Source organism: Lontra canadensis, unplaced genomic scaffold (assembly GCF_010015895.1).
Source record: "Lontra canadensis isolate GAN:19392208 unplaced genomic scaffold, GSC_riverotter_1.0 scaffold35, whole genome shotgun sequence".
In the NCBI taxonomy this organism is placed as follows: Eukaryota; Metazoa; Chordata; class Mammalia; order Carnivora; family Mustelidae; genus Lontra; species Lontra canadensis.
This window is the reverse complement of record NW_022631029.1, coordinates 15,029,556-15,039,557: the sequence shown is the minus strand read 5'-3', so window position 1 is coordinate 15,039,557 and position 10,002 is coordinate 15,029,556. Positions and strand designations below refer to the sequence as shown.

General features: G+C 44.3%; 1 pseudogene; it reads left to right on the top strand.

Moving 5' to 3' along the window:
- Positions 1-4,526: 4,526 nt before the first annotated feature.
- LOC116874115 lies at positions 4,527-6,312 on the top strand (annotated as a pseudogene).
- The last annotated feature ends 3,690 nt before the right edge of the window (positions 6,313-10,002 follow it).

The following is a 10,002-nucleotide window of genomic DNA, read 5'->3' as shown; positions in this document are numbered from 1 at the left end:
ATACACCTGCATTTTACAGGCTTCCTTCTTTTAGCATAACTTGGGGAAAAATTTAATTACTAACTTCCTAATATTAGTCCTCTAAAAGCAGCTGAAGAAGATAAAAAAACTTTTCTGATTATGGATAAATATTGAAATAACAAAATGTGTTGTCATATTAATGACTAAATTATCATTAACAATTTGATACCCTTCCATATATCGAAAATATGTTACTTACATGCCATGTGCAACTTGATTGAATTGTGGTGTTTATAATTATACCAATAGAAATTAGCACTTATTAATAAAATAGAGCTCCTAGAGTTGTTTTTTTTCAATTACATTTCCCAGTTTGTTTGAAATAGATAAAGCATGGCAGGAGAATTCTACTTCTGTTACTTCTGTACTTTTGAATACCAGCCTTTCTCTGTTACCCACTACTTGAATGCTCTGCTGTGCCTTTCTTCAAATTAAGATTACCATTGTCAGGGGTGCCTGGATGGCTCAGTTGGGTCAGGCATCCAACTCTTGATCTCAGCTTAGGTCTTGATCTTAGGGTTGTGAGTTCAAGCTCTGTGTTGGGTGCTGAACATGGAGCCTACTTAAAAAAAAATATATAGATATAGATAGATATAGATATAGATATATATTGTGGGCGCCTGTGTGGCTCAATGGGTTAAGCCTCTCCCTTCGGCTCAGGTCATGATCCCAGGATCTTGGGATCGAGGCCTGCATCGGGCTGTCTGCTCAGCAAGGTGCGTGCTTCCTTCTCTCTCTCTGCCTGCTTCTCTATCTACTTGTGATCTCTCTGCCAAATGGATAAATAAGATCTTTAAAAAAATCATTGTTGTCTAATAATCATAGGTCTCATTCTATTTTACTGACTTTACTACTAGGCTTAGGTTCTTTTGTTTCTTTTTGCCTCCCCATTTTCTTTGTCATCCTACCATCATTTGTTTAGCCGATTAGAAACTTAAACTTCATGGATCCTTTATTTTTTTCCTGTTCATGTTTTCCATACTAACCAGTATAAATACATTGTACCATAAATTACTTGCAGAATTACTTTAAAAAAATAGTAACTTTATATTCCAGAATTGTTATAACTTTCCATTAAGTGAATAGATTTTTAGACTTGAAGAGGAAACTATTGAAATGATTGATTATAATCTAATGAAGTGGGTAAGTATTTTTATAGCCAGAGGCTCTGGTGGTAGAACCCAGCAATTTGTGTTCTTAAAAAACAGCTTTATTGAAGTATAATTGACAATTAACTGAAGGCATTTTTTTTTAAAGATTTTATTTATTTATTTGACAGACAGAGATCACAAGTAGGCAGAGAGGCAGGCAAGCAGGCTCCCCGCCGAGCAGAGAGCCCGATGCGGGACTCGATCCCAGGACCCTGAGATCATGACCTGAGCCGAAGGCAGCGGCTTAACCCACTGAGCCACCCAGGCGCCCTAACTGAAGGCATTTAAAGTGTACAATTTGTTAAGTTTTGACATTTGAATATACTCATAAGAGGCACCTGAATGGCTCAGTGGGTTAAGTGTCTGCTTTCTACTTAGGTCATGATCCCAGCGTCCTGGGACTGAGCCCCACATCGGGCTCTTTGCTCAGCAGGGAGTCTGTTTCTCCCTCTGCCCCTCACCCTGCTTGTGCTCTCTCTCTCAGATAAATAAAAATTTAAATCTTTAAAAAATTTTTTTTTTAAAGTGAGTACGCCCATAAAACCATCACCATAATCAAGATAGGAACATATCCATCACCCTCCAAACTTTCCCTCATGCTCCTTTGCATTCATTCCTTCCTGCCTTCCTTCTCAAATAATCACTGACCTGTTTTCTATCACTATTGATTAATTTGTATTTTCTGGAGTTTTATATAAGTGGAATTATATAGAATGTACTTTTTAAAAATCTTTTTTTGTCTTTTCTTAATATGGTATTTATTTGTCCTCCCTCTGCCAAAACCTGAGCCAACTGCTTTCTCTAGCCTGCCTAGTGATATATAGGAAAAAGAATATACAGAGCAGATGAGACATGGGAGAAAGAGCCATGAGTGGTGGAGAGAGCTCCTTAACATGGTGAAGAGGATAGGAAAGACTACCATCAGGCAAAAGAGCCCCATGGAGTCTGAGAGGGAAAAGCCCAGAATGGCACAGGAGAAGAGCTGTTGCCTCAAAAAGAAGTTCCTGGCATAACAGTGATGAGGCTCCCAAACAGTCCCAAGCCCAGCCCCAAAGCCAGCCATCCCGCTGTGACAGCCGCCGCCCTAATGAATATAGCTACTGTTCAAAATAGCACTGGCTTGGAAGTCACATCTAGGGTAAGTGAGGCTGCCCAGCTCCTGAGGCTCTTGTGGACAGTGTCTGGTTGTTTTAGCACTGGTGCAAAAAGTGGTCAGCTCAGCAGCTCAGAGTTGCTCCTGACTATTGAGGGCACGGAGACAGATTTGGTACACATGTACATTTTCAGGGAGAGAAGGGCAGTGTAGAAAGGGGTCTAACTTCTTTCACTAGCATGTTTTGAGATTCATTCATGTTATATGTATCAAAAGCTCATTACTTTTATTGCCAAGTAGTATTCTATTATATGGCGATAATAAAAATGTCTTATCCACTCACTTGTGGATGGATATTTGGATCATTTCTAGTTTTTTGGCTATTCCAAATAAAGCTGCTATGAACACTCATGTACAAGTATTTATATAGACGTATATATCCTTTCCTGTGGAACAAATACCTAGGAACTATATGAATAGGATTGCTGGATCATATGGTAGGTGAATGTTTAACTTCTTAAGAAACTGCCAGACTTTTCCAAAGTGGTTGTACTGATTTGTTTCCACCAGCCGTGTATGAGTTCCATTTTCTGGACATCCTATGCAGCACTTGGTATGGTCGGCCTTTTCAATTTTAGCCATTCTAATAGGTTTGTATTATTATCTCACTGGGATTTTAATTTGCATTTCCCTAATGACCTGTGACATTGAACATCTTTTCTTATGTTTATTACTTATGGGTTTTTTGGTAAAGTGTCTGCTAAAATCTTTTGCTCATTTAAGAAACTGAGTTGTTTAAGGGGCACCTAGGTGGCTCAGTTGGTTAAGCATCTGACTTCAGTTTAGGTCATAGTCCTAGGGGCCTGGGCTCAGCCCTGCGTCCAGCTCTGCACTCAGCAGGCAATCTGCTTGAGATTCTCTCTCTCTCTCTCTCTCTCTCTCCCTCTTTCTCCCTCTGCCCTTTGCCCTATTGTTATGTTTATTTAGCCACTGTTTTTATATTGTTAGTTTTTGATGTAGTGTTCAATGATTCATTAGTTGCATATAATACCCAGTGCTCATCACATGTGCCCTCCCTAATACCCATCTTGATACAAGTTCTTTTTCAGATATATGATTTGCAAACATTTTCCCCCAGTCTGTGGCTTGTCTTCTCATTTTCATAACAGCATCTTTTGAAGAAGCAGAAGTTTATGAATTTCTATGCAAATTCTTCCTGGGACTTTGACTGGAATTGTGTTAAATCTGTAGATAAATTGGGGGAGAAGTGACATCTTAGTTATATTGCCCCCGGATCCATGAACAAAATATATCTCTCCATTATTTATATCTTCTTTAATTTCTCCCAGCAATATTTTGTGGTTTTCAGGGTACAAATGTTTCACATCTTCTGTCAGATTTGTCCCTAAGCCTGTCTTATTTTTGATGTTATAAATTATATTATTTTTAAAATTCAATTTTCAGGGGTGCCTGGGTGGCTCCGTGGGTTAAGCCTCTGCCTTCAGCTCTGGTCATGATGTCAGGGTCCTGGGATCAAGCCGCACATCAGGCTCTCTGCTCAGCAGGGAGCCTGATTCCTCCCCACCCCGCCCCACTTTCTCTGCCTTCCTCTGTGCCTGCTTGTGATCTCTGTCAAATAAATAAAATCTTTTAAAAAAATAAAATAAAATTCAATTTTCAGTTTTGCATTCAAAATTTAATTCAAAATACTGTTAGTTGACTTTTGTATACTGGTATTGTATCCCACAACCTTAAAAAAACTGATTTACTTGTCCTAGTAACTTTTTTTTATAGAGTCCATCATGTTTTTTACCTAGAAGATTATACTATCTCTGAACAAAGACTACTTCTTTCTAGTAGATGGCTTTTATTTATATTTCTTGCCTGATTGCACTGGCTAGAGTCTCCAATACAATGTTGAATAGCGCTGGTGAGAGTAGAAATCTGTCTTGTTCCTGATCTTAAAGGAAAGCATTTGGCCTTTTATAATTAAGTATAATATTAGCGGTAGGTTTTCTTGTAGATGTCCTTTATCAGGTCAATGAAGTCTTCTATTCTTAGTTTGCTGAGAGGTTTTTGGTTTTGTTTTGGTTTTTTTGGTTGTTGTTTTGTTTTGTTTAGATCAGGAATACAGCTTTGGATTTTGTTAAATGCTTTTCCTGGATCTGTTGAGATGATCATACGGTTTTCCTTTCTGAGTTTGTGAATAAGATTGGTACGTTAACATTGACTGACTTTTGAATTCTAGACGAACCGTATTCCTAGGATTAACCCACTTTGTCTTGATGTTTTATCCTTTTAATACAGTTTTGGATTTGACTTGCTAAAATTTTGCTTAGAATTTTCGTTCCTGGGACTGGGTGGCTGGCACTCTACTGGGCGCCTCACCTTGCTACCTGGCCTGGCCACTCCTTGAGGGCACCTTAATCCCCCTCCCAGGGATGGTGCCCCCAAGGATGAGTCTGTCCCCCACCACACTGACCCTGGGCCCCTGCCACCACAGCCACCTCAGAGCCACGCCCACCTTGACAAGCTGGTAGGAAGTGGCTGCCCCACACACACCCCTGCTCCACCTAGCACCCTGAGGAAGCAGGACAAGGCAGATCTGCCGATGAAGAGCCCAGAAAAGAAGCAAAGGAGGTCAAATACTCAGGGCCCTGCATACTCATATCTGACGGAGTTCGCACCATGCATGACTCCCATGGTGGATCACCTGGTTGCATCCAATCCTTTTGAGGATGACTTTCAGAGCCCCTAAGGTAGGGGGCACAGAACCCCCCCCCCCTTATTTGGCAGTCCTGTCCCCTTTGGAAGCTTCTGTGTACAGGGGGCATGGCAGGCCAGCTACTCTCAGGCTATGGTTTTGGGAGTGGAGGATGTCCCCAGCTTCTTCATTGATAAACCTCCCTTTCCCTCACAACCCTATGGGCCCTAATTTTAACATAAACACCACCCCCCACCCAGGGCCCTGGCTCACCCCCAGGCAGCATGAACTCTCCTAGCCAACCCCTCAACCAGCCTCTGGGTCAAAACTTCAGCCCTCCTGGTGGGCAGATGATGCCAGGCCCACTCGGAGGATTTGGCCCCATGATCTCACCCACCATGGGACAAACTCCCAGAGGGGAGCTGCTCCCTTCTTTCTCTCCCCCCACATTTTGTGCAGCCAGGAGCTTTTAATCTCCTCCAGAGACCTGGTCAAGGGCTCCCTGCCTGCCTCCCAATACAAGTTTCTCCTTGGTCCAGACCCTGGCTTTCCTGGCCCTGGTTAGGATTGGGGGAAAGCCCTTGAACCTACCTGCCCTCAGTGCTTTTCCCCAGGAACCTCACTCAGGCTCCCCAGCTGCTGCTCTTAATGGGAATCAGCCCAGTTTCCCCCATGAACAGCATTGTGGGGGAACTCTAGATCCCAACAGTCTGGCAACCCACCCTCCCAGCAAGGCAGGTGGGTGCTCAAGGCCTCGCCTCTCCCAGGCCTGGTATACCTATGTGGTGCCTGCTGCAGTGAGGTGAGTGATGGCCAGCATGCAAGGCCTCCTGCAAGAAGTGGCTCCACCACAAATGCACAGGTGTGACAGAGCATGTATGGGTTGCTGACCCCCGAGGTCTCCACCATCTGGGCTTGTGATCTCTGCCTCAGGACAAGCAGATCCAGTCTGTACATCCGTGATGGTGTGGTGCAGCTGGTGGTTGCTAACAATAGGTGACACTGGCGAGGGTGATGGTTTCCAAGTCTAGTTCTTGGTCCTTGTTTCCACTAGCTTCCTATCTCCATGGGGCAGAAACACAGTGGCTCCTGGGGGCAGAGAAAGAACTGAGGGGGGCATGCAAAAGAATCTGGATTGCTCAGTCTTCTGGAAACTTATTTATATGTATTGCAGTCTACAGAGATCCAGGACGCTAAAGCTGAGCCAAGCATTGTGGTGGCTACAGTCTCTGAAGGCCTGTGGCAATGACTGCCAGAGAACAGAGGCTGGAGGAAGATCTGGGGGCAGGGGTCTCCTCTGTGCCAATGATGGACACCCCAGGACCCATGCCTAACCCTCCACTCTAACCTCTCCTAACCCACAGCCTTAATTTTTGCAGGGATGTTAAAGTTTTCTGGCCAGAAGAGTTGAGATCCAATCCCTGCAGTATCCCTTTCATGGGGTTTAGGAGACAGCTTTAGGGAATAAATGGGGAATTTTCCTTTTTCTTACCCATCCCTCGCCTCCTCCAAGACCGACCCAAGTCCTACCCCCTTAAAGAACCAAACAGCTTGAAGAAGCAAGAGAGGTCATGGCTGGGGCAGTTTCTTGGTGATTTGGGGCCTTAAGACAGTGGGTAAGAGATGCTGTCCAGACACGCGTCCCTCATACCAAAGCCACCAGCCCTTTCTCAGCCTCTCTTGGGCTTTTCTCCTGATGACCATATTTTTGCCCCAAATTGGGATACGTGGTCTGACAGACCAGAATATTTGAAGTGTAGGCTGTTCTCGGACCTGGACTCTGGCTGTACCCTGCTCCCAGGCCTTGCCTGTTTCTTGCACGCTGGCGTCAGGACTTTGACCTGCTGTATTTGGGCTCCTGTATTTCTCTGCCTCCCTGGCTTGATTGAACGAAAGCTTGAAGAGGCACAGAGCCCTTATACCTCATCTCCTGTTACAAGGATCCCTGTCCCAGCCTGTGGGTGAGGGAGACAGTAGGACTGTCATTGCCATGGTCCTGAAATGCGCTCCAGAGTCTGGATGTGTTTTGCTTCTCTTTCCTACCTTTCAGTCTGTCTTGGGCCTGGTGATCTAGCAGTTATTCTTCTCAGCCAGTCCTGCACTGGGCTTTATGTGTTAATATTTTACTTTTTAGACTCTGCCTGTCAGAGATGGGCCTGGGGCCTGGTAGAAGCTTGAGGTAGAGAGGTAGAGGGGCACTACCTCTCTTGTAGCTCTTGGCAGACATTCCTCAGTGGGATGGAGAAGGCAGGCACAGGTGTGGCCCTGGGAGGAGTTGGTGGTCCCCGCCCCCTTCTCTCGGGACCCTAGCACTGGAAGAGAAGACACACACAGATACTGCAGAACTCACTGGCCTGTCCAGGTGGAGCCAGCAGCTTTAGAGGCTGTGAGAAAGAAGGGAGAAGCCTCTGGGCTTCTCTCTTCCAGTGTGCCGTCTCCCCTGTGCTCCCCTTGCCCTCGCCCATCCCCTCCCCCTGCTCAGCTTTGTGTTGTGTAGTGGTTCTGTTGGCTCCTTTTTTTTTTTTTTTAAAGATTTTATTTATTTATTATTTGTCAGAGAGAGAGAGCGCGAGCAAGCGTGGGAGAACACAAGTAGGCAGAGAGGCAGGCAGAGGCAGAGAGAGAAGCAGGCTCCCCACTGAGCAAGGAGCCCAATGTGGGACTCGATCCCAGGACCCCGGGATCATGACCTGAGCCGAAGGCAGCGGCTTAACCCACTGAGCCACCCAGGCGTCCCTGTTGGCTCCTCTTTTATCTGTTGCTATTTTTGTGATGTCATCCCCTGGGCCCATCTCCCCACCTTTTGTAAGTGGCTCCTGGGGGGAGGGGGTCTTCCGCTCCATCTGTCTCTCCCTCTCACTCCCGTACTTTTTGGAAGAAAGTAGGGGTGGCAGACAATGGGGGGGGTCGTTTGTACAGTTGGATTAATAAAATCCAATCCCCTCCCACCAAAGAATTTCTGCTTTTGTGTTGGGTATTGGTGGGTATTAGTTTGCAGTTTCTTTGTAATGTCTTTGGTTTAGGCATCAGGCCTCAGAGAGTGAAATTGTAAGAGCAATGTCAAGATGGTTTTGTGTATTTCTTAAATGTTCAGTAATATTCACCAGTGAAGCCATTAGGACCTGGAATTTTCTTTGTGGAAAGGTGTTCACACTCAATTTAAAAAAATAGATACAAGGCTGTTAAGTTTATCTGTTCCTTCTTGAATGAGCTTTGGTAGTCTATGTCTTTCAAAAAATTTTCCAGTTTCTTTTTTTTTTTTTTAAGATTTTATGTATGTATTTGAGAGAGTGTATGAGGGAGAGGGAACAGGAGCAGTGGGGAGAGGTAGAAGGATAGGGAGAGGCAGACTCCCCACTGAGCAGGGAGCCTGTAACAGTGGGGCTCAACCCCAGGATCCTGAGATCATGAACTAAACCCAACCAAGGCAGATGCTTAACCCACTGAGCCACAGAGGTGCTCCCCAAATTTGCCAGAGATATTTAAGCTGTTGCACTTATGGGCATAAAATTATTCATAATATTCTCTCATTATTGTTTCACTATCTGTAGGAACTATAGGGATGAGAACCTTTCTCATTCCTGATATTGGAGGCTTATGAATTTTATTAATCTTCTCAAAGAATTAGATTTTGGTTATATATTCTCTATTTTTCTATTTTCCATTTCACTGATTATGACTGTTGTCTTTTTTTTTTTTTTTTAAGATTTTATTCATTCATTTGACAGAGAGAGAGAGAGAGATCACAAGTAGGCAGAGAGGCAGGCAGAGAGAGGGGGAAGCAGGCTCACTGCTGAGCAGAGAGCCCGACTCCGGGCTTGATCCCAGGACCCTGAGATCATGACCTGAGCCGAAAGCAGAGGCTCAACCCACTGAGCCACCCAGGTACCCCTGTTGTCTTTCTTTTGCTTACTTTGTTTTTGTTTTGTTTTGTTTTGTTTTAGTTTCTCAACGTGGAAGCTGAGGTCATTGATCTGAGATCTTCTCTAATGTAGGTTTTTAGTGCTTACATTTCCCCCTAAGTACTGCTTTAGTAGCATCCCATAAATTCTGATAGATTCTATATTTTCATTCATTTCAAAATACCTTATAATTTCCTTTTTGAGTTCTTAGATGGATCCATGGGATAATTTTTTTTTAAGATTTTATTTATTTATTTGGCAGACAGAGATCACAAGTAGGCAGAGAGGCAGGCAGAGACAGGAGGAAGCAGGCTCCCCACGGAGCAGAAAGCCTGATGCAGGGCTCGATTCCAGAACCCTGGGATCATGACCTGAGCCGAAGGCAGAGGCTTTAACCCACTGAGCCACCCAGACGCCCCTCCATGGGTTAATTAGAAGTGTTATTTACTTTCCAAACATTTGTAGATTTTCCAGAAATCTTTTTATTGATTTCTAATTTCATCTCAGTGTAGTCCAAGAAAATACTCGGTATGTGTTGAATCCTTCTAAATATATTAAGATGTGTTTTATGGCCCAGAATATGGTTTATCTTAGTAAATGTTTCAGGTGTGGAGGCCGAGAAAAATTAAGGCCATCCCACCTCAGGTTTAGCCTTAGCGTAAGTATGGCCATCTTAGCTCCAGCAGCCATCTCAGACCCATGTGCCCAAAGGCTGAACTTTCCCCTACTTTACTTTAGTTCTAAGGACCCTCACCCTGCTTTAGTAACAAGAACCCCCACCCTGCTTTGGTTCCAGAGGCCCCTACCCTGCTTTAGTAACAGGAAGCCCCACCCTGCTTTAGTAACAGGAACCCATAAATACCCCTGCCTTAACTAAGCTCAGCGTCCAAGTCCCTACCCACTGAGTCGGGTATACTTGGGCCCAAGCTTAAGCTTGTTTAAACCCTCATGTGATTGCATTGGTGTTGGCTCCTTGGTGGTCTCTCGGACACGAAAACTCGGGTACAACACAAGTACATTTGAGAACAGTGTGCATTTTGCTGTTGTTTGGTGGAGTGTTTATAAATGTCAAGTTTGTTGATAGCACTGTTCATGTCCTTGCTTATTTTCTGCCTACTCATTCTCTCAATT